Genomic DNA, 25,874 nt, shown 5'->3' with positions numbered 1-25,874 from the left:
CATTGAATGGAATGGACTCTTTACACCCTGAAGAATTTGGTGGCGGTTCAGGTGATGACAGGAAGCACCATTCATTCTGCAGATCTACAAAGGGATTTATGTATAGTCAGAGCTCTCTCTGAAGGGAGTCACAACTTGGCTCCTTGGAAAGTGAAGAGCTAACATTTTATATGGGCTGGAAATGCCTTACCCCCTAGTTTAGGATGTTCAGAAAACAGCAGCAACAGCAACCATCTCAGCAGCCCCAGACACAGCTGTGGCAGCAGGGAAACTGAACTCTGGGGCTCCAGGTACTCATTAACTCTTTGGTGTTTACTGAGCAGCCACAGTATTCTAGGATTTGCTCTTTCAATGAAGAAGCACTCAAGGAAAATTATAAAAGTCAAGACTTTAGGCTCAATATTCTGATTCTAAAACTGTCAAATCTTGATTATTCCTCAAAGAGAGTTAGAGAAAGGAGAACATGAAGCTATAATCAGTCAGTTTGGGGAATTGTTTTTTACAGCACTGCTGTAGGGATATGAGGGAACAATGTCCAAATGAATAAAAGAAATACATCCAGAATGCCAAATATGTATACAAATATAATACACATACAGTGTGAATATATATGAAATATTAATGGTTTTATAATGCAATATGATGTAATATATGATGTAATGTCATATAATTTGATATATACTTAAGTTCATACAAGTGAAATTTTCATGCAATAGTTTATCTAAAAGATCTGGGGCTTTGAGTAAATTGTAAGCTCATCCTGAGCTCTCAATATAAAGTGGCAGTCACAAACACTAATTTGATCTTGGACTTCTTTAAAAGAAGTCTCATGGGGGCAGCTGGGTAGCTCAGTGGATTGAGAGCTAGCCCTAGAGACAGGAGGTCCTAGGTTCAAATCTGACCTCAGACACTTCCCAGCTGTGTGACCCTGGGCAAGTCATTTGACCCCATTGTCTAGCCCTTACCACTCTTCTGCCTTGGAGCCAATACACAGTATTGACTCCAAGACGAAAGGTAAGGGTTTAAAACAAAAAAAAAAAAAAGAGAAGCCTCACTTTCTGTAATAATCTGCCATTCTATGCTGCCCTAGTCAGACCTCATCTGGAATATTGTGTTCAATCCTGAGCATCACTGTTTAAGAAAGAGATTAGTAAGATGCTAAATGTCCAGAAAGAGATCGGTAAGAACTGTTAAAAGCATATATAAACCCTCAAACTCTTTGCACCCTGTAATTTCCCTTGCTACAGAATGTAAGTGTCCAGAAAGAGATCAGTAAGAAGGTAAGTGTCTAGAGAAAGGCAGCCAGGATGGTGAAGGGTCTTAAATCCACTCAACATATAGAGTGGTTCAAAGAATTGCAGGTGTTCAGCCTAAAGAAGAGAAGACACTAGAGAGGCATGAGAGCTGTATTCAAGTGTTTGAAGGGGCGTCATGCAGAAGAAAGATTAGACTTGCTCTGCTTGGCTCCAAGGACAGAAGGAATGGTTGGGAAGTTATAAAGAGGCAAACATGGGCTTTGTATTTTTTTAAAAAATCTTCCTAACAACTAGAGATTTCTACTAATGGAATGGGCTGCTTTGAGAGGTGACAGATTCCCCTTCCTCTTCAAGCAAGGACTAGATAATGACCACTTGTTGGGAGTAATCCAGTGGGGCTTCCTTTTTGAGTATGGATTGATTGAGAAGATCACTGAAATTATTTTCAACTGCAAATCTCTATGAAATCAGTTAACAAAAATCCACATAAAATAATCATTTTTGAACAATGGCCCATAACTAAAAAGTATACTTTTAAACTATATAGTATTGAACAAGTTTAAAGACTCCATTAAAAATTCTTAAATGTTGCTAAGTCTTTTTGCAGCAATTTCAAGCATCTCTATTAATCATGCAGAGGACCAAGCATGATTGAACAACTTAATGAATGAAGGAATGAAAAAGCATTTATTATTATTATTGTTATTATATAATAATAATAAAATATAATAATATAATTATTATTATTATGCTCTTACTAAACTCTGAGGATAAAAATAGAAAAATCAAGGCAATCTCTGGTCTCAAGGAGTTTACATTCTAATGAAAGATAATACTACATTGACAAAAGGGGAAAAGGAAATCTGCTGGAGAGGATGTAGAAAAACAGGTACTTAAATGCACTATTGGTAGTGCACAATTAATTACTCCAACCATTCTGCAAAGCAATTCCTAACTCTACTCCCAAAGCAATTAAACTGTGCTTACCCTTTGATCCATCTATATTTCTATTAATCTATACCCTAAAGAGATCAAAGAAAGAGGAAAAGGACCCAAAGGTACAATAATACTTATAACAGCTTTATGTTTTGTGATAGTAAAGAATTAGAAACTGAAGAATTGCCCAACAATTGGGAAATAGCTGACCGAGTTATTGGCATATGAATGTGATAGAATAATATTGTCCTATAAGAAATGATAAATGGAATATTTTCATAAAACCTGGAAAGACTTGTATGAACTGATGTCAGTTGAAGTGAGCAAAACCAGGAGATCATTGTACATAGTAACAGCAACATTTTAATGATAATTATCTGTGAAAGACTTTGCTATTCTGAAAAATATGATAATCCAAGACAATTCAAAACGATTCATGATGAAAAATGCTATCCATCTCTAGAGAGAAAACTGACAAACTCTCAGTACATATTGGAGAAAATTTTTTTACTTAATTTTTCCCTACAACATGACTAAAGTGAAAACATTTTTGCATATTTCATGTGCATAATTAGTATTGTATTTCCTGCCTTCTGAATGCACTGGAGAAAAGGCATAGAGATTTTGAAACTGAAAATTAAATCTGAAAATAAATTAATAAATAAAATGGTAAAGGGAATAGTTTCATAAAACCTAGAAAGAGTTGTATGAACTGACACAAAGTGAAATGAGCAGAACCAGGAGAACAATTTATACAATATCAGCAATATCCTAAAGATTTAAGATATCTAATCAAAACAATGAGTAACTATAGTTCTGAAGGATTAATGATGAAACATGCTATCCACTTCCAGATAGAGAAGTGATGAATTCAGAGAGAAGACTGAAACATCTTTTCTTTTTTCTTTTCTTTCTCTTCTTTTTCTCACTCCCTCCTTTTCTTTTCTTCTTTTCTCTTTATTCCTCCTTTCCTTTCTCACTTACTTTCCTTTGTTTTTAGTTTTGGCTAATTTGAGAATCTGTTTTACATGAAAACATATTTATTTTTCTTGTTTTTTCAATGAGTGGGAGATGGGGAGGGAGAGAAGTTGAAACCAAAACTAAAATAAAATTGAAGAAAAACAAAATAAAATCTCACCTTCAAAAAATAAAGAAGACAGCATATATTTGGGAATGGTGACTGGAAAGGGTGTTTTGATCAGTGAATAAATGGGGATGGTGAATCAGAATCACAGACCAATTGATTGACTTGACTTGTCCTTTCCAGGGATGATAATGTTGGATTAATTAGTTTCTTCAGAGCTGTAGCTAGAAACCATGAAAATTACCAGGAAATAGCAGCATAGGGATCTAGGTCAGACTAGAAATCGTGGACCTTTACCAATCAGAAGCCCAGGCTTATTTGGTATGCTACCTAGTTGGATCTTTAGAGCTAGTAGAGACATCAGAGGACATCTAGTTCCACTCCATTCCATAGAGGAAGAAACCGAGGTTCAGAGAGGTTAAGTGACTTGGATCAAGGTCATACAGGAAGTAAGTGGAAGAACTGGGGTTTGAACTCAAGCCCATAACATGAAAAGAAAATTATCCTACATCCATAATTATCTCAATCACATTAAGATTTAACCCAAGTCCAGTTCACTGTGATTCGTATAATTTTCTCATCTTCTAAAACTATAACTAACATTTATTTGCAGGGATATATTAAAAGCTTTGTAAACCCAGGCCTTTTTCTTTTGTAGATCCTTTCATGTATGCCTTTTTTAAACACTTATTGATTTCTAGAAATACATATGCTATTAAAATTACCATAAATATATATTTATTCCATAAGACATAAAGAAATCTATCGTGTAAATTCTATTTCTATTTTTTCTAGATTATATGTTGATGCAATTTTAAATATTTATTTTCTGATATTTTGCAATCCATGTTCTCTCCCTCCCACTCCTCCTTCCTCACCAAGAAGGCAGGCAATATGATATATGTTGTGGTAAACATATTCATATTACAATATATATTTTCATATTTGTTATGTTGTGAAACATGATGCATATTGCTCACCCTAGAGATGCATTCATGGAGCAAATATAGTGAAGAATCTTATGTTCCAATCTGTATTTGGACTCTGTCTGTTCCAACTATGACAGTAGATATTGTTTTTTATCATTAGTCCCTTGGAGTTTTCCTGGATTTTTGTCTTGTTAATAATAGTTGTTATTCACAGTTGATCACCACATATTTTAGCTGTTACTCTGTACAAATATTCTCCTGGTTCTGCTTATTTCACTTTATATCACTTCATATAAGTCTTTCCAGTATTTTCTGCAATCATCTTGTTTGTCATTTCTTATGGCTCAATAGTATTTCATTAAAATTATATACAGCGCCACCTAGTTTTCAGAATGCTCCTGCTGGGGGTCCTAGCAGCCCAGTGGTGGAAGGAGGAGCATCGAGGCCCAGAATCCCTGCTTGAAAAGAAGGGTTCCCAGCCATGGCCCTTTCCCTCCCACCCCAGATCCAAGTAGCTTGCGCTGGTGCTCGCTCGCCGTGTCTGAGGAGAGGGACCAAGCTGATCCCCACTCACAGCCAAGATGCCCTAGAGGAAGGTCAACTCTGCAGAAGGGGAAGTAAGGGAGGAGCCCAAGAGGAGGTCAGCAAGATGGTCAGCTAAACCAGTCCTTGCAAAGGTTGAACCTAAGCCCAAAAAGACAACTGGGAAGGATAGAGGACAAAAACTTTCACACAAAAGGAAAAAAAGGAGCAAAAAGAAAAGAAGCAGAAGTGACTAACCAAGAAGAGAACAAAGAGGATTTACCGACAGAAAATGGAGAAACTAAAAATGAAGAGGGCCCAGTCCCTGATTCAGCAGGAGAGAAAGAAACCAAATCTGAATAACAGCTTATACCAAGTCTTTTGACAGTTGTCCCTGTTACCTCCCTTCTTGTACAATTCAGAGGAATATTTTTATCAACTATTTTGTAAATGCCAGTTTTTTAGTAGCTCTAAAACACATTTTTAAGGAGGCAATTCCACCTCATTACATTAATTTTTTAAAACATTTAGATAAATGTAAGCCAATCTAAAGTGACTTTATTTAGAATCCTATTTAAAGTGGTGAAATCACGTACTTGTTGTTGGTTTGGTATTTTGTTTTAATATGGCCAGAAATTAATAGAATGTTGATTAGGAAGGTGTTCACTGTCTTGTGCATAGGTTTAACATTCCATAAGCAGTTTTTACATCATTAAATGAAGCATTAGGTGGCCATTTGGAATTTTGACCATGAATTTTAAAGATCTTATTTGAATTCATCTGTTTTCCATCTTACAGTACAATTTTTTCCTAAATAAAACTACCCTGAAGTTGGATCTTCCTTTCAAAATTGTGTGCTATCTGTGACATTGTCATCTTTGGGTAGTTGTGGTACAATTTTTTTCTAGTAACTTGGTTTATGTACCATAAAAGATTGGAAAATGTATATAATGAATGTAGTTTTATCAAATACAGAATTAGGGGAATTTTGCTTTGTAAAAGATGTAATTCCCTATCCATATTTAGGATATTGGTATTTGATAACTTCTTTAGGGATAGTTGCCTTCAAACTTAGTAAGAAAGTCACTGGAAAAACAGTTTAGAAAAGGATTACAACTACATAATTTTTAGATTTTTTTCTAGCATTTTTTAAATATACAAATTAGTTATAGTGTATATGTACTGATGACCAAACAAGAACTAATAAAATCTTGATTGTAAAAGAAAAAAATTTTATACGGCAACTTGTTTACTATTACCCAGTTGATGGACATCTTTTCAGTTTCTGGTTCTTTGCCTCTACAAAAAGAGATGCTACAAATATTTGGTATATGTAGGTTATTTTCCTCTTTAATCTCTTTGATATACAGACTTATTAGTGGTATTGTTGGGTCAAAGGGTATACACTTTTATGGTCCTTCGGTCATGGTTTCAGATTGCTTTCCAGAATGGCAATATCAATTCACAGTTCCACCAATGGTGTATTAGTGTTCTGGTTTTTCCATATCCCTTCCAACATTTGTCATTTTCCCTTTTTGTCATGTTATCCAGTCTACTGGATATGAGGTGAAACCTCAGAGATGTTTTAATATGCATTTCTTTAACAGTGGTCTGGGACATTTTTCATATGACTAAAGGTAATTTTAATTTCTTCATCTGTGAATTGCCTGTTCACTTACTCTGACCAGTTGTCACTTGGGAAATGCTTTGAATGCATTATAAATTTGATTCAGTTCTCTATATATTTGAAAAAATGAAGCTTTTGTTAGAGAAAGTTGCTATAAATATTTTCTCTCTAGTTTGTTGTTTGCCTTTTGATCTTAGTTGCATTGATTTTGTTTGCACAAAACCTTTTAAAGTTAATGATGTCAGTTATCTATTTTACATCTCATAACATTCTCTATGTCTTATTTTGACCTAAATTCTTCCCTTATCTATAGGTCTGACAGGTAAACTATTTTGTGCTCCCCTAATTTGTTTATGGCATCATCCTTTATTTAGAAATCATGTAGCCCTTTTTATATTATCTTGCTATATGGCAGGTGTATCATATAAATTTTTATAACATAATATTTTTCTTAGTTCCATTATTTTTGTTAAAACTGAGACATGGCACCTGCTGGACTTTTGGATTTTATGATCCTGTTTGATAGCAGTCAAGGAGGTAAAACTCACTCAAGCACACAAAACAATTAACTAGCCAGCCTAATTATGCATGCAAGTATTGCATTATAATCTCTCTGGAAAAGGCTTGGAGAGATGTGCACCTGTCTATGTTTTAATTATCCATCCTTGCCATAGACACTATTACTTAGGATGCCACTATATATTTTATTTACATGTGTGAGTTATAAGAGAAATGAGTATAAGTTAAATAACTTGAATGAACAATGCAACAATTTATATATGCCTTTTCTCTGGCTGCCTGTTCCATATGTAAAAGTTCATAAATGTGGAAGGGCCAAGAGCAACAATGACAGGTGCCTATGGTAAAATATGAGTAGGGTTTGCTTGACTTCAACAAGATGATCTTTGGTGAAGAAAATGGCTTCAAATTTTCTATGCCAATGAAATCATAGATAGGATCCAAAAGAGGAAAATTATTTCCAAAGGTTCTCTGACACTTCTACTCAGTTTATTTCACATGATAATAGAATTTTAAAGAGCTAGAGTTTAGGAAGTTGCTTTACAGACATGTAGTATTAGTAGCAAGAAGCCAACAGGAAGATTCCTAGTTTATAATTTTGAGGAAGGCAAGTCAACAAGCATTTAGCACTTACTAACTTACTATTTGCCAGGTACAGTGATAAATACTTGGGACATAAATACAAACAAAAAGGAAGTTAGACCCAGCTCTCAAGGAGCTTACATTCTTATGGGGGGAAACAACAAACACAACGTAGCTGAAAAGTAAGGGATAGGGAGAAAAGAAGGACAAGGAAGCCCTAGGGTTGAAACTGAGACTTAAACATGGTAGCTAAGTGAGGAAATTAAGTTAAAAGCAGAACACATCATGTGCAGTTATTGTGATACTAAGATTCCACTCCTAATATTCAAGATATTAGGTCTGATTTATTATGTTTTGGTTGTCCTACAGTTGACATAAGTGATGTTACTTGAGTTGAAAGTTATGAATATATCCAATTGCGGTTAGTATATTAACAGGATTGATCAATGTTTTAGAGTCTAGTAAAACAATCAAATATGTCACATCACTATGAAATTAAAGCTTTAGGTTGTGCCCACAGAAGATTCCGTTACAACTGCCTCACCCCCATGTCCTTGACAAGTAAAAGCTTCTCAGCATAGAGTGAGCCGTGATCAATACAGCAATAAAACAAATTTAGAAATGGGGAAAGGGTCTATTTCCAACTGAAGGATGGATGATAATTCTAGTGCCTTAACTCTAACTGGTATATGAATAGTCAAAGTACTTAATAATCTTGGAGAAGCTTTCCTAAAGCACAACAGAGGCATGAAAAATTACTACCACCAATGGAATAGAATAAATAGAAGCATCATTTTCTTTTGGGGGGCTTTTGGGGCTTCTTTACTGCACATCCTTTTCAGAGATCATGCTAAAAGGTTTTATATAGCAGCATGGGGCAGTAGTGGATAGAGAGCTGGACCTCAAGTCAGGAAGATACAGCTTCCCGTGTTTGCCTCAGTTTCCCCATCTGCAAAATGAGCTGAAGAAGGAAATAGCAGACCACTTTGGTATCTTTGTCAATAAAACCCCAAATAACATCACAAAGTATTGGACACAACTGAAAAGACTGAGCAACAACAACAGCATGTTCTTATTAACTCTTTCTTATTTAGAACAGATTCGCCAACATTTTGGCATGTGTCCACGGTTGGAGTAGCAGGGAGGGTAGTCCTTGGGCAACGTCTGAGAAATTAACTATCTAAATCAGGCATCAAACTAGATCCCATAGAAATATAAAATGTAGGTGAAGAAAGAAATATTTAAGAAATATCCAGATTCATTGACCACTAGATTGAAGTATTTATAGGGAAATATTATAGGAATGTGGAAAAATTGACTAGCATAGTAGATTTATAATCAATCTCAAAGACAGAAAGGTCTAAGTTCATGTACTACTTCAGACACATGCTAACAGAAGGACTCTAAGCAAGTCATTTAACTTCTTAGTAAAGTTTCAGAGAAAGTGCTGACCTTCATTGGTAGACAATTTTCACACTTGGAAGTTCCATATACTAATGAGATCATAGATCTTGTTTCTATCCTCCTTAACTATATTCTTAAGATGGCATTGTTTTGTCTTCTTATGCTCATTTAAAAGAAGATTTTTAGACCTTCTATCAAGACAAAAATATTATAGTTAAATGTAGAAAAACAAAAATATTAAATGCATCCTCTTTAGACCATAATGCATTAAAAATTGTGTATAATAAGAGTCTTGGAAATAAAAAGTGAAAACTAATTGGAGATTAAATAACAATGTTAAAGGATGAGTGGGTTAAAGGACAAATGGTTGAAACAATATATAATTTCATTAAAGACAATGATAATAATGAAACAACATATCAAAACCTGTAAGATGCAGCAGAATCAATAATTAGATGAAAATTAATATCTCAAATGCTTATATTAATAAAATAAAGAAAAGATTAATAAATTGGGAATACAATTTTAAAAACTAGGAAAAGATCTAAGATTCAATAAACCCAGTGATCCCAGCTTTTAGGATAAGAACACACTATTTGACAAAAACTGCTTGGAAAATTGGAAAACAGTATGGCAGAAATTCATACCCTATAACAAGAATAATTCAAAATGGGTATATGACTTAAACATAAAGAGTGGTATTATAAGTAAATTATTTGAAAGTAAAATAGTTTACCTGTCAGATCTATGGGAAAGGGAAAAGTTTAAGACCAAAAGAGATAGAGAACATTAAAAGATGTAAAATGAATAATTTTGATTATATGAAATTTAAAAGTTTTTATACAAACAAAACCATGCAACCAAGATTAGAAGGGAAACAACAAACCAGGGAAAAAATTCACAACAAATTTCTCTGACAAAGGTCTAATTTCTCAAATATATAAAGAACTGTCAAATTTATAAGAACCAAGTCATTCCCCAATTGACAAGTGATCAAGGGATATGAATAGGCAGTTTTCAGATGAAGAAATCAGTATTATCAAAAATTATATGAAAAATGTTCTAAATTCCTAGAGAAATGCAAATCAAAACAATTCTGAGGTACCATCTTATACCTAGCAGATTGGTCAATATGAAAGTAAAGGAAAATAATAAATGTTGGAGGGGATGTGGCAAACTTGGGACAATAATGCATTGCTGGTGGAGTTGTGAATTGATCTCACTATTTTGGAAGACAATTTGGAATTATGCCCAAAGGATTTTAAAATAATGCATGCCTTTTGATCCAGCAATATCACTACTATGTCTGTATCCCAAAGAGATTTTCTTTAAAAATGGTAATGGACCTGTTTGTTCAAAAATATTTATAGCTGAGCTTTTTGTGGTGGAAAAAAAATTAAAAACTAAAGGGATGATTTTTGATTGGGGAATGGTTGAACAAATTGTGGTATATGGTGGTGATGGAATGCTATTGTGCTATAAGGAATTATGAACTGCTTGATTTCTATAAAAGCTGGGAAAATCTCCATGAACTGATACAGAGTGAAATGAGCAGAATGAGGAGAACATTGTACAGAATAACTGAAACATTATGGGACAATCAAATTAATAGACTTTGCTACTAATAGCAATGCAATGATCCAAGACAATACCAAGGGACTTATGAAAAAGAATGCTAGCTACATCTAGAAAAACAACTGTAGAAGTAGAAATGCAAAAGAAAAACATACAATTTTTCACTTGTTTATATGGGTATATTATTTGAGGTTTTGGTTTCAGAAGATTACTCTATTACAAAAATGAATAATATGGAAATGGGAATTGAGAGATAATACATGTATAACTCAGTGGAATTGCTTCTCAACTCCAAAAGGGGGGAGGAAGAGGAGTGGGAGACAACATGAATCATGCAACTTTGGAAAATTTATATGTAAATTTGTTACTGAAATAAAATAAAAAATAGAAAAAAAGATAAATTAAAAATCCCTAAATAAACACCAAATTAGAAATCCTAAAAATTAAAGATCAGAACAATGAAATACATGTAAGAAAACCATTGAATTAATAAATAAATCTAAGAGTTAGTTTTATGAAAAAATCAACAAAACTGATAAACCACTGGTTAATCTGATTTTTAAAAAAGAGAAGAAAACCAAATCATAAGTATTAAAGTTGAAAAGTATAAATATATTGATGTAGTTAATACTAGTTGGGGTCTTGTTCAAAAAATTGACTGTTGGCTCAAACTGACTCCATTTTGAGGAAACAAACTTTATTATAAGAGAATATAGGGGCAGCTAGGTGCCTCAGTGAATTGAAAGTCAGGCCTAGAGATGGGAGGTCTGGCCTCAGACACTTCCCAGCTATGTGACCCTGGGCAAGTCATTTAATCCCCATTGCCTAGCCCTTACTGCTCTTCTGCCTTGGAGCCAATACACAGTATTGACTCCAAGACAGAAGGTAAGGGTCTAAAAAAGAGAGAGAGAGTGAGAGAGAATATAGTAACAGAGTACCTATTCTGGTAAGTAATTGAGTCAAAATAAGGAAAGATGGAGAGAAATAGAGTAAAGGTATAAGGATGATATTAAAATTTTGGTCTTGTTATATTAGTTTAGAGATAAGAAGTAGAGAAGCTGGCTTTAGAAAGAACTGGAATTTGAAGTAGTTCTAAGACAGAGTGTCAATTTCAAATGTTGACAGTAATTGTTTTTTTCTGTGGCAGTTGGCAGAGTTAGACTTTCTCTGAGGGCTTGAGGAGGTAACATCTTTTTGTCTCTCTCACTGTCTGAGGTAGAAGAAAAGGAGGGAGCTCAGTGTTTTGTTTTGTTTTTCAACTTGGGAAACACTATTGACTCTTGCTGTTTTATAGATTGTTTATATCTGAGAAGACCAAAGGAAGACCTGGTCTTTGGTTTGGACTCTGAGTCTGTTAAGGCTCAGAGTCCTAACTTGGTTCTTGCTGAGATTCGGCCAGCTGACCTTTGTTATTTTTATGAATTGGAGGCACAAGTTAATAATTATAACTATAATAGTGCTAGTTTATTTAGAATAGTAAAAATTTGGGTTAGTCAGATAAGGAAGGATCAGTGTAGCCTGTGGACACAGGAGAAGCAATTCCTTGTGGAACCAGGGAGTTTTATTTGGGTGGAGTTAGAATCCCTTAGAATTAGAAATCCTTTTTATCCTTATATTTCAATAAATATTCTATTTTTTTATAACACGAATCTCTTCAGTGTCCTTGTGTCTGACCCTGAAGAGAAGTTTACTTATGAGCTTTTTTGTGAGCACAGCAAGCAGAGTATCTAAATCAGTTTATAACTAATAATCAATCCATTGCTTTATTATTTTTACAAAGGTGAGAGTGAGTAGGGGTTCTCAGCAATGCTCTTTATCTTGCTTAGTTACTAAGGAAAGGGTCATTTGTATGGGCAGTTGTTGCCCTGTGTTTCCACTTTACCCATGGTCCACTTTGGTCTGTATGGCTTTATCCATAGTTCACTCTGTTTGCTCACTTGGTGGGGGGAGGAAGTGTAGGGATGGGGGAGAGGAGCAAACCTCGGACAACTTTAGGTCCCTTTTGCTCTTTTCTGCAAAGACTCTAAAAAAGGCAGTGGATGTGGAATTTGAGCATTGTTTGAACCTAGTCCAATGTAACTGGGAACTGAACCACCTGTACTTACTGGACAGAGACCCCAACTAATGACCTAAGTTTTCTCAAAATTGTGGATCTAAGCAACTCTTTTATGAAAGGTAGCCCCATTCTAATCAACTAGTTATTATCTCTCTGTTGTGTGTGTGTGTGTGTGTGTGTGTGTGTGTGTGTGTGTGTGTGTGTGTGTATACAATTACTTGGCAGGGTTGGTTGGACATTTCATTCTTCACTTCAAATAACACAGAGCCCGGAACTGGGATAGGAGTGGAAGTCAGTCTTCTGGAACTACTTCCTTCTGAATAGTGGCATAGGATGAGGGTCGAGCACAGGGTCCTGTATTACTTGGTGAGATAGGGGTCATCACTGACTTCCAACAGCCAATATAGATGAAAAAAGAGAAGAGGGAACCAAGTGTTCTGTGTACTTGCCTGGAGGGGAGAGAAACAGCTAATCTGATAGTTGGCAAGGTGTGGCACACTTTCAAAGTCAGATCAGGTATGTCTAGGAGCAAGGCTTGGTACTTTATTAGTCTGTTACTGGTCAGCCACTGTCGCCTTTTGTTTCAAAGACACTAGAACCAATGAGGAGTCTGAATCAAAAGGAGCTGCCCAAGAGTCAGTTTGGCAGCCTTCTCCACCATCATGGCAGTGGTTGCAATAGCTTAGGCAAGCCATAGTGGAGCTACTGTGTCTAGCTGCTTAGTAAAGTAAGTCATGGAGGGAGGGTTGCATCTCAAGGTCTGAGTAAGGATTCCTGAAGCTTACCCCCCTTTCATCCACAAACAGAGAGAAAAGTTTGTCAAGGTTGGGTAAAGCTAATGCCGGGGTAGACTTGAGTTTGATTTTGAAGGTACTGAAAGCAGCTTGTTGATCAGGTCCCCAGTGCAGAGGCTGGGAGTCAGAGCCTATAGTTACTTCATACAGCGACTTGGCAATTATGCCAACATAAGGGATTCAGATCCTGCAGAAGCCTGCCATACCCAGGAAGGTCCTAAAATATTTCTTGGTCACTGGAGCAGAGATGTAAAGAATTATCTTCTTTCTTTCCTATGTTAGGGTTTGGGAGGTGTGGGTTAGTTCATGCCCTTGGTATTATACCTTCTATTGGAAATTTTTTACTGAGTCTTTGCATTTCCTTTCTCCCAGAAAGTATAGGGTCCTGACAGTGTCTGCATGAGAAGATTCAAAGTCAGGGCTATAGACAAGGATGTCATCTACATATTGGGTGGCCACACAGTTGTCCTTGCTAAGTGCACTGCTAAAAAGATGGTGGCTGTCCCTGAATCCTTGGGAAAGGACTCTCCAAATGCACTGTGATGGGAGGGAGTTGGCTGATGACAGTCACGCAAAAGGAAAAATAAACAGAGTCCTTGTGTAGGGGAACACACAAAAAAAAGACCTCCTTTAGGTCTGAGGTTGAAAACCAAGCTGTCCCAGAACAATAGGTAGTTAGAGATTACAGCCTTATTGACAGTCCTTAAATCCTGCACTATCCAATATTCATTCCCTTCTTGTTTTTTTGGGTTTTTTTTTACACAAAGGGTAAGCATACTGTAGGGAGAATGGGTGGATACTAGAAGCCTGTGCTGAAGAAACTTGTCTATCAAAAGTTGCATTTGAGGTTATTAAGTGGCTCAGTGAATAGAGAGACAGGGCTGGTGTTGGGAGGTCCTGGGTTCAAATGTGACCTCAGACATTTCCTGGTTCTGTGACCCTGGGCAAGTCACCTAACCTCCATTGCCTAGCCTCACCACCCTTCTGCCTTAGAATTAATACATGGTATTATTGATTCTAAGATGGAAAGTAAGGGTTTTAAAAAAGAAAAAGAAATGAAGAGAAGAGAAGAGAAGAGAAGAGAAGAGAAGAGAAGAGAAGAGAAGAGAAGAGAAGAGAAGAGAAGAGAAGAGAAGAGAAGAGAAGAGAAGAGAAGAGAAGAGAAGAGAAGAGAAGAGAAGAGAAGAGAAGAGAAGAGAAGAGAAGAGAAGAGAAGAGAAGAGAAGAGAAGAGAAGAGAAGAGAAGAGAAGAAGAGAAAAGAAAAGAAAAGATTGCAGTCCTGCTCTAGTTTCTGGCTGATATGGTGTTGTTTCCTATGTGGGAACTTGCAAGGATCTTTCAGGTGGACAATCACAAGGTCTGCATGGATTGCTTTTCCAGGGATTCCCATTTCTCAGACTTGGGGATAGACCTCTTCCCATACAGAGTTGGGAATCTGGGAACAGGGTCTGCTTAAAGACTCATCTGAGAGAATGAGGGTTACAACACAGGAGAAAACTCCAACAAGGCTGAAAGGTTTCCCCATTTTTAATATAATGTCTTCCTAGCAGGGGTACCAGGCAGGAAGGGATTACCAAAAAAACTGTGCTGGATTAGGAGATCTTCAAACTGGGACCTTGATCTTATTTTAGTGAATGGTGTAACATATTAGTCTATACCTAGTTTCTCAGCCAAACTAGTTTCTCAGATGTCTCAGCAATTTTAACCAAATATTGATTTCTTATCCCCAAAATCTGGATCTATGCTTTTGTTAAATATAAGATTACTATAATCTACTGCTGTTGTATGTCTGTTCTATTTCACTGATCTACCTTTCTATTTCTTAGCCAGTACCAAATAGTTGGGATACATATTGCTTAATAATACAATTGGAAATCTATTGCTGTTAGACTACCTTTCTATATTTCATTAATTCTTTTGATACTCTTGATACAACCATTTTGGAGAGCAATTTAGAATTTTACCCAGAGTTATAAAACTGTGTATGTCCTTGGGCCCAGAAATACTGGATTGTTTACCATGGAGATCAGGGAAAAAAGCAAAGAACTCATATGTTTGGAAACATTTATAGCAATTCTCTTTGTGGTGGCAAAGAATTGGGCATTGAGAAAATGCCTATCAGTTGGGGAATGGCTAAACAAGTTGTGGTGTATGATTGTGATGGAATACTTCTGTGCTATGAGAAATGATGAATAGACTGATTTTATTTTTTATTTTGTTATTTTTTAGCAAAGAGACCAAATAAATTACTATCTTTTTATTTTTTTTTTTACAAATTACATGTAATAACAAAATTTCTGCATAAGTTTTCTGAAGCTATATAAACCAAATTGTCTCCCTTCTTCCCTCCATCCTCCAAGAGCTGGCAAGCAATTCAATCTGGGTTATACATGTATTATTACTTAAACTATATTTCCAAATTGTTCATTTTTTTTGTAAGTGAATAATCTTATAAAACCAAAACTCCCAAACATAGATTTAAACAAACAAGTAAAAAATCATACACTTTCATCTGCATTCTGACTCCAAAAGTTCTTTCTCTGAAGATAGGAAATATACTTTGTCATAAGTCCCTCAAAATTGTCCTGGTTCATTGTATTGCTGATAATAGCTAATTTGATCATTTGAATAGACTGATTATTAAAAAAAAACTTGGAAAGAACTCAACAAAATAATGACCAATAAAATGAATGGAACAAGGAGATACACAGCCACAATATTAATGCTGGGATAATGAACTGTGAATTTTGCCTCCAGAAAGTAAACTGAAAGATGAAATATGAACAACTTAATTGATATCTACCTGTTGGGCTCCTGGACAACTCTGTGATGCAGAGAGGGTGAGGAGGGGCTAGAACACTCGTCAATGAGATTAATTATGTAGATATGAAGAAAAGTAAGCTAAATATATAACAGATTTGTGATTTCATTTATGTTCAATGTTTTTCTTTGAATATGAAATGCTTGTTCCATGTGGTTTTGTAAAATTTGGAATAAAAAACAAACAAAAAGAGATTTTAAAAGTCAACTACCATTTTTCCTATTATAGAAACATTCTTACATGTATATGTATTCCTATTAATTTCCAATTATCTGCATATATTCTATGAGTTCTTTCCTACCTCTTAATGACATTGTTGTACCAACCCAACTAGAAAATTGCCTCTATTTTATTAAATTCTTAATTACCAAAAGAGAGAAATTTAATTAATTCCAAACAAGAAACTCTGAATTAATATCTGTTTGATCTTAAGTTAAATACCTATATTTAGAGTTCCATATCTTTATGTATGACCCCACAATGGCAGGGAATTTGTATGTAACATGTATTATTGATATTATGGTCCTTCTCTGCTCTGATCCAAAAAAGCTACCTTTCCCTTCAGGGTTCTAGATCACTACAGGGCTTGTGGGTAGCACTTTTTTCTGCAAGATGATTCCTTCCACAGGGCTGAGGTCTTGAAGTCCATTTCTCAAAATAACTTACTCCTCAGACATCAGAGTGAAGAAGCTTCGAGGCTTTCCTTTTATCATTTTTTCTTCCACTAATCACCAAATTCCCCTGGATATGAATGAAGCCAAGGGATAACCAAAAAGGACTCTAGCCTTTGTGTATTGCCAAGGTATGAAAGGATAACATTTTCCAGGTCACCTGTAAGATAAAAGAAGAGACATTCTACATCCCTGAGAGAACAGTCTCTGACAGAAACCAGCTGAAGAGAGAGTGGGGGAGGAACAAGAAGAAAAAACTGAGAATTCTAGGAGAGAATCAGAAGCTTGAAGATTCAACTAGCAACTTCCCTTCCAGCTAAGAACCTGAGGAGGGAAGTGAATTCCCTGAAGCTGGGAAGGAATCTATTTCTTTGGAAATCGACTGTCCCTTCTGAACCCCTGAATACCTCCAATCAAACTCTTCTTTGTGAGAACAGTCCAAAGTCCTCAGTGGGATTGTGGATTGGGACTTTTGAAGGGAGCCATCCACAGATCCCTTTCAAGGATTCCTGTCTCTCTCTTCTTTACCTGTTCCTGGACACCTATATTCAAAATTTAGTTAGCTTGAGAGTAAGCACTAAAGGGCAGTTGGCAGGAAAGAAGGGTCAAGGGTAAGAAGCCTTGAACCCCTAGATATTGGAGGGTCAACCTGCTTAGAGGGGACAATTTGTAGGGCTTCCCTGTTTCCCCACTTTTCTACCTGATACCCTTGCCACCCCTTCCCTGCTTGAACATCAATAAATTACTCAATATTTAAGATTTAAGTCTGGGCCAGTCTCTAAACAACACTAAGGAGATTGAAGATTTGGGGAGGGTCACACCTCTCCCCAAAAGGGGGTTGACTTCTAGATCCCAGTGATTCAAGATTGCCTGACTCAAGGAACTGACATCTTTCCTTGGCAGTTGAGTAGTCCTAAGACCCTGAAAGGGACTGACAGTTAATGTCCCTGGGGGAAGCATAAGCATAAGAAATCATATTGCCTCTCAAGGATAGATTGGACCTCAGGAGCCCTGGGCTCCTCTAAGGGAGGCATCTTGTCATCTCACTGAGGCATTCCCTCTCTAGTCTCCCATCCTCCATCTCCCAAAAAACACTCTCTGGGGAGACATACTCCCCTTTTAAGGAGACAGATCTTGGCTTACTGCCCCCCAGAAAGAAGGGAAGAGTAGAACAATCTCTTCACTCTCTCAACCCCATTCCCTTTTTCTCCCCATCATCACCATCTCTTCTCCAATTCCTTCATTACACACCTTAGCCAAGAATTCAAATACTCCCTGGAAACTAACAAGGACTCCATTTTCCATTAGATCAGGTTTCCACAGTCCAACAATTGATTGGGTGAAGACACTAATGAGAAAATAATAGAGGACTTCTGGGCTAAGATGGCTGCAATGTAGAAGAAATTTAATCACTCTTCCTACTACTGATCACAACAAAGTATCTCAAAAGGACAAAAATCAAAATCAGATGAAGAAAGGGGCTCTACCATAGGGCATAGCCTTGAAGGTAGGCAGGATTTGGGCATTTCCATGCTATAATGGGCTAAAATTACATCTACCAAAGTGCAAGCTGAAAACACACACACACACACACACACACACACACACACACACACACACACACACACACACACCACCTACCATGCCAGAGTCAGAATAAAGTCGGGGCAATCTCTAAATTCTTGGGAACTGGCTAAGTCTTACTCCTGAGGGCAGTGAAAAGCCTTGGCAGTGAAACTTGGGACCTGTGTAGCATGGGAGTGGAGATAGTGCAGAGACAGGCTGCCCACAGCAGACACTGCATAGACTCAAAAAAATAGCCTCAGATCAAAAATCATTCTGTAGCTTGCTACACTGAGAGCTGCCTGCCTCACTCAGACCTCTGGCTGAAAAGGAAAGATAAAACTAACACAGCAATGGCCACCATCACTCAAGAACTACAATCTACAAGTACCAAAAAAAGTAAGATACAACAGAGAAAGCCTCTGACATTGGAGAACTTCTATGGAGAAAAGAAGCAGAGTACAGAGGCAATAGTAAAGAGTGACAAACAAGCAAACACATCCAAACTTTCAAAAAAAATGGAAATTGGTCACAGGCTTTCAAGGAACTCAAATTGGAGTTCAAGAACCAAGTAAGAAAGATGGAAGAACAATGGGAAGAAAAGTAGGAGAAAGAAATTCAAGTAATTCAAAAGGAAAAAAGCAGTTTAAAAGACAGAATCTCCCCCTTGAAAAAAGAGACTCCAGAAATCACATGAAATAATAAGCAAATTGGAGACCAGAATTGACCTGCAAAAAGCCATGAAAAGCAGGAAAGACCAAACCAAAAAAAGGAAAATCAAAAGATCATAGCTGAAAACCAGTCTCTAAAGACTAGAATTGGGCAAATAGAAGCTAATGATCTCACAAGACAGCAAGAACTAATAAAGCAAAGTAAAAAAAAAAAAAGACAAAATAGAAGTAAATATGAAATATCTCATTGAGAAGATGATGAACCTGGAAAACTGGTCCAGGAGAGACAATTTGAGAATCATTGGTCTACCTGAAAACCTAGAAAAAAACAGAAGCCTTGAAAAAATCCATAGATCACCCTTTAAGTGCACAAAAGACAGAAATGTAATTGCCAAATTCAAGAGCTTCCAAGCTAAGGAGAAATATTGCAAGGAGCCAGAAAGAGACAATTCAGATATCAAGGAGCCCCAGTCAGGATCACACAGACTTAGAATATGATATTCAGAAAGGCAAGAGAATTGGGTCTAAAACCAAGAATCTCTACCCATCAAAACTGACTATATACTTCTAGGGCAAAGTATGGGTGTTTAGCAAAATAGAAGATTCTCAAGTATTTGTAAAAAAGAAAAAAAAAGACCAGAACTAAGTGGAAAATTTGATGTCCAAATACAAAATTCAAAAGAAAAATGAAAAGGTAAACAAGAAAGAGGGGGAAATTTTTTAAGGGCTTCAGTAAGGTCAAATTTTTTATATTCCTATATGGAAAAATGATATTTGTAATTCTCAAAAACTGTTTTCATTATCATAGTAGTTAGAAGAATTATTCATAGGTAGAGGTTGGGCTAAGTGGTTTAAGATGATATGTAAAAAAAGAGGGGGGGAGGAATAGAAGATGACACCAAGAGAAACTTGAAGGAAGAGGAAAAATAGGATAAATTATACCACATAAAGAGGCACATGGGAGAGGGAGGGGAAGAATACTATTATAAGAAGGAGAGGAAGAGAGTGCTAATAGGTTATACTCTGGTACTTCATTGGGACTCATTATACCTCCCCAGCTCCCTTAACTCTCTTCTGAATTTTCTTACTGCTATCAAGAGAGCCACCATTTTTTCTAGTTTCCCATGTTTGCAATTTCAGTATCATCTTTGACTCCTCACTTTCTCACAATACCACCACCTTAGTCCAAGTCCTCATATGGAATACTGGACTGGCCTCATAATAGGTCTTTATGTTTCAAATCTCTCCCCACCTCCAATCCACACAGCTGCCAAAGTGATGCTCCTAAGGTGTAGGTCCGACCATGTCACTCCTCTGCTCAAGAAGCTCTAGTGACTGGATCCTGCCTCTGGGATAAGCTATAAACTTCACAATCACAAATTAGGTCAACTTTCCAGACTTTTACACAATATTCTACTCAATCTATTCTATTTTCCAGCCACTAGCTTACTTTCTCTTCCCTATATATATATTATGGTTGCTTTATTGTTCAGTCATTTTTTAGTCATGTCCTATTCCTCATGACCCAATTATGGGATTTCCTTGGCAAAGATACTGGAATGGTTTGCCATTTCCTTCTCCAGCATATTTTACATATGAAGAAACTGAGGCAAACAGGATTACATGACTTGTTCAGAATCACAGAGCTATGAAGTATATGAGGTCAAATTTGAACTCAGAATAATGAGTTTTCCTGATTTCAGATCCACTATTCTATCCACTATATGGCCTAGCTGTCCTCCTAATAATTGCAACTCCCATTTATATAGCACTTCACTGTTTACAAAACAATTTCTTTACAACCACCCCATGAGGCAAGCTATCCTCTATTATACAGATGAAGAAGCTCAGGCTCAGAAATCAAGGGGCTTGCTTTTGCTTATATGACCACTATCTTATTCAATTGTTTCATTTGAGATTTCTTGGCAGAGATACTATAGTAGAGTACCATTTCTTTCTCCAGATCATTTTGCAGATGAGGAACTCATCATATGTGATGCTGTTTCCCCTCAAAAGAAGGTAAATTCCTCAAGGGCAGGAAATGGTTTGTTTTTATCTTTATATGCACATCACCTAACATAGTGTCTGTCACATATTAACTGCTTAATAAATGCTTATCAAATGAATGAATGAATGCTTGCCAGTTAAGGTTTGGTCCCAGTTAATGCACACTCTGTAAAGAAAGAGAAGAGATGGAGAGAGAGAAAGATGGAAAGGGGGTGAGAAAGAAAGAAGGGATTGTTCCTTTCCTTCCTTACTTCTGGGGAGAGATAAACCAAGTCCTGTCTCCTTGAAAAAGGAGTATTTCCCCACAGAGATATTATTTGGGAGATGGGGGACAGGAGACTAGATTGGGATTGCCCTGATGAGATAGCAAGATGCCTCCCTCAGAGGAGCCCAGGGCTCCTGAGATCAAATCTTTGAGAGGCAAGATGATCTCTTACACTTCTGCCACCCAAAGGGGCACTAACTGTCAGCCTTCTCAGAGGCTTAGAAGTGATCAGCTGCCAAGGAAAGATGTCAGTTCCCCTGGTCAGCCAGTCTTGAATCACTGAGGTCTGGAGATCAACCCTCTCTTGATGAGAAGTGTGACCCTCCCAAATCTTCGATCCCCTTAGCTATATTATTTAAAGACAAGCCCAAACCCCAAATCCTAAATGTCAAATAATTTATTCAGGTTAAAGTAGGAAAGGGATGGCAGGGATATGAGGCAGGAAAGTGGGTAAAAGGGAAACCCTAAAGATTTTCCCCTCTTACAGGTTGGCCCCCCAGAGTCTGGAGGTCACAGGCTTCTCAGTCCCAACCTCTCCCTTTTTGTCAACTGCTTTCTTGCCCCTACTCTCCAACTAGCTAGACCTTGAAAGTATGAGTCCAGAGACAGGTAAGGTAGAGAGAGAAAGAGAGAAACCTCAGGAAAGGGTCTGGATGACTCTGTTCAAGTCCAAATCCACAAACCCTCTTGAGGATTTTAGACAGCTGTGACTGAGAGTCTTAGTGGAGGGATTCAGGATTTCAGAAGGGATAGTAAGTTCCCAAAGAAATAGGCTTCTTCTTGCTTCAGGAAATCTACCTTTCTCCTCTACCTCCCAGGCTGGAAGTGAGCTGTCAGTTCGATTTCAAGCTTCTGATTCTTCCTTAGAATTCTCAGCTTTTTTTCACTCCTCTTCCACTCTCTTCAGCTGGTCCCTCCTAGAGACTGGTCTCTCTCCTAAATGCAGAATCTCTCTTCTCTTATCTTACAAATGTCCCTTTTCATCTAGTGCATTTTGTCACCCAGACAACACAAAGGAGTTAAACATGTGACTTAATGCTATTGTTCTTACCACTAGGTTTTTATCTATTTTTGTATCCCCCCCCCCAAGAAAAAAATCTATTTTCCCTAAACTATCTTTTACACTTAATTTAATTCAACTAACTGTACTCTAAGACAGGATTTGGGTGGGGAAAGGTTTGGGTAAATAATTTCTGGGTTACATGGAATTGACACATTTGAATAAAGTTATTGGACCAACAATGTCCCAGACCAATTTGCAACAATTGATTTAAAGCTACTTGGCAACAATCTCTTACTGATACATTTGAATTATGATAACTTTGCAAATCCTTATACTACTTTGTTTTTGTTATTTTTCTTAATTAGCTGAAACCTTGTTTAAAGTCTTACTTTTCCTAAATTTTATTCTTAATCTGCTCTGTCCCTGCTGCTGGCTCCCTAAAAGTCAAACTTCCCTTATTAGCCCTGTCTACACTGTCCCTAATCTTAGTCTTATCTTTTAAAATTAGTCCTACTGTTGTTAGTGGTATTCCTATTTTTAATCTCTATGTGGTGTTAGTAGATTATTGCCCTGTGGTTTACATTATGTACATGTAAGTTTCACTATACAATATCTACATGATATGCATCCATATATTACATGTATACAAGAGTTTTGCTTTTGGGGATCAACCAGACAAAAAAGGTCCGTCAGTCCTTTTCATCTGTTCAAGCCCTTGCAAGGGTTTATTTACATTTTCTTAAATTTTTATTGTTGTGGGTCCTGCTTATTTATGACAGGATGCAGTGGTTATGTCCTAGGTATATAATGTTGGCATGTACCATACTTCATGTTGACAGATGTCCTTGTAACATGTTGCCTGATGGGATCTATCGTCTTTCCTGGAGATGTGTGCGTGTTGGATGTATGTTCCTAATGTGAAGTTAGTGTGTTCACTGCACACTATTTTACATGACCCATCCAACAAAGATCTTTATTCCAGATTGTTCCTAGATAAAGTTCTTTATCTGTCCTTTATAGTTCATTCAGATCCTTTGCTGGTCCTAGAAGATTTCCTTTTGTTCATGACCTTCTAGTTGCTTCCTTTCACCTGTTCTGGAAATATATTTGCCTGCCATCTGATTTTGATTGAAGATTCTCTTTTCTCTTGCACTGGAACATGTGTGTGCATGTAAAATTTGTGTTTGATCAGGTGATTGGGATGTGTAAGAGTGATTGCGATTGCATGAGTGTGGGTGAGAATGGGTGTAGAGTTTTGTTTTTGTTGCAGTAAGCTTTTTGATTATGTGTGATAGGTTGTTTTTTTTTTTAGAGTAATGGGCTTTTTTTTCTCATCAAGTTTTTAAGAAACAGTCCTCTTTATCATTTACTTATGTCTCAGCATCACTTTTTGCCCCTCCTCTGCTCTCTCTTCAGTTGGTCCCTCCATGAGACAGGTCTCTCTCCTAAATGAAGAATCTCTCTTCTCTTCTCTTAAAGTTCACATGAGACCACCAGATTCTCTCACTATGGCAGCTACCAATTTTCCTTTTTCACTTAATTCCTCGACTAAAAACAGCTCTGGGCTTAAAGGAAAATTCACATTTTTATGAAAGTATTTTTCTAAATCAATTTCAAAGGATAGTTCAATGTTTATGAGGAGGTTTTTATGACTTAGGGCAGAACAAGAGAGAAAACATCCACTCTCTTAGATACAAAATTTAACTTGTGATCAAGGGTCAGTACTATGAATGGGCTATGATTTCTAAATGACTTATGTCCTCTTTTGCAGTTTTAATAATATAAAAAAAGGTGATTGAATCCAAACTTTTACTTAATGTAAATGACATAGTTAACCAAGGATCACATTGTGTGTGATTATTGTCTATTTGGCAGCAAAGTAAATTCAGCTAAACTTAAACCTGCTAAATACTGGGTGTTTATTTTAGTTTGAACAAGCTATAGTCATAACAGAGGACTGGTAATTATATATACCTTTAACCAGCAATTACATATATTTTGTTTTGTAGCTTGTTGACTCCCATCATAATTTGACATTTTTGTTGTTAAGTTATTTCAGTTGTGTCCAATTCTTTGTGACCCATTTTCTTGGCAAAGGCACTGGAATGGGTTTGCCATTTCCTTTTCCAGCTCATTTTATAGATGAGGAAACTAAGGCAAAAGGAGTTAAGTGACTTGCCTAGGTCACACAGCTAGTATCTGAAACCAGATTTGAACTCAGGGAGCTGAGTCTTTTCCAAGACAGGTACTCTATCCATTGAGCTTCTAAGTTGCCCAACTCAACATAGTATAGTCACAAGAAGTCTAACCTTGGAATAAAAGCATCTCAGTCTAAGCCTTGGAAATTCCCATAGTTCACTTACTAGTTTTCTAGGTTGCACAAGCCATTAAACCTTTCTAAACCTAAGTTTCTTTATCTGTGAAATGGTACTGTCTATTAAATTAAATTAAATTCAACAGGTATTTATATGTCCCAGGCCTTGTACTTGGTACTGGAGACATAAAGAAAAAATAATAAAATTATCTGTCTTTGAGGGGCTTATGTTCTATATAGGATTGTTCTAATGAAGATATTTCACTACCTATAGTTTACATATCTGAGCTTTTATGACTATTACGTCTTCTGAACAATTCCTAAATTTTACTAAGTCTGGGATTTACATAGGGAAAAAAACCATTATTGCTTTAGATGTATTTATGGTCCCTGTAATAACTCATTTTTTGTAGTGCAGCTAAGTGGTACATAGATACACCATTTAGGTTGGAGAGAAAGCTGGGACCTGAAGTGAAAAAGATGTGTTCAAATCTGTCCTCAGATACTTACAAGTTGTGTCATTCTGGTCAACTGATTTAACCCTGTTTGCCTCAGTTTCCTCTTCTGTCAAATGAGCTGAAGAAGGAAAAGGCAAAATACCCCAGTGTCTTTACCAAAAAAGCCCCAAATGACTGAAAACAACTGAACAACAGTAGATTACAGCGGTAAAGAAAAAGAACAGAAGATAGACATGATTGCCTTCATTACCTTATTGCCCTCCTGTCATAGGCTCTAGTCACCTAAGGGCTCTTATTCAATTATTCCTATTCCAGAGCTCACAAAATTCCCATTTCTTGCTACCCTGATTCCCATGAATCAGAAACTCTGGATGCTGAGGCATAAAAGAAAAACAAAAAATCTTTCACCCCCACACTGCACTCCCACCACCTTCCCCAGCATTCTCACTCCCTTAAACTCAACTCTGCCCTGCCTCGATCATTTTGAATACCTTGGTTCTCCCTAATTTTCAACTTTTTTCACATCCATTTTCTCCATCTCCAGTCTATTCCAACCATGCCTAGGAGTAGTTATGACTTTTTCTCAACCACATTTGCCTGAGGTCCCAGAATTTCTATTTATAATTTTCCCCAGTCCCTGCCCACACTCTGGCTTCCTCTTTCTCTGCACCTTGCTCTATTTTCACAAATTCTTTTTTATCCTAGATCTCTTGCTTTCACCTTCTTTTTTTGTGGGACTCATTGAAACCTGGTTTTCTCTGGTTAACTCTTCACCTCTTGCCATTCTCTCAGGGGCTGGATATTCTGTTCGCCCTA

At 36.8% G+C, this 25,874-nt stretch overlaps 1 pseudogene; it reads left to right on the top strand.

Moving 5' to 3' along the window:
* Nucleotides 1-4,786: 4,786 nt before the first annotated feature.
* LOC100015025 (non-histone chromosomal protein HMG-14-like) lies at nucleotides 4,787-5,237 on the top strand (annotated as a pseudogene).
* Nucleotides 5,238-25,874: the final 20,637 nt, after the last annotated feature.

Source organism: Monodelphis domestica, chromosome 4 (assembly GCF_027887165.1).
Source record: "Monodelphis domestica isolate mMonDom1 chromosome 4, mMonDom1.pri, whole genome shotgun sequence".
NCBI lineage: Eukaryota > Metazoa > Chordata > Mammalia > Didelphimorphia > Didelphidae > Monodelphis > Monodelphis domestica.
Note: the sequence above shows the minus strand (reverse complement) of the source record. Positions and strands in the feature narration are given on the sequence as shown.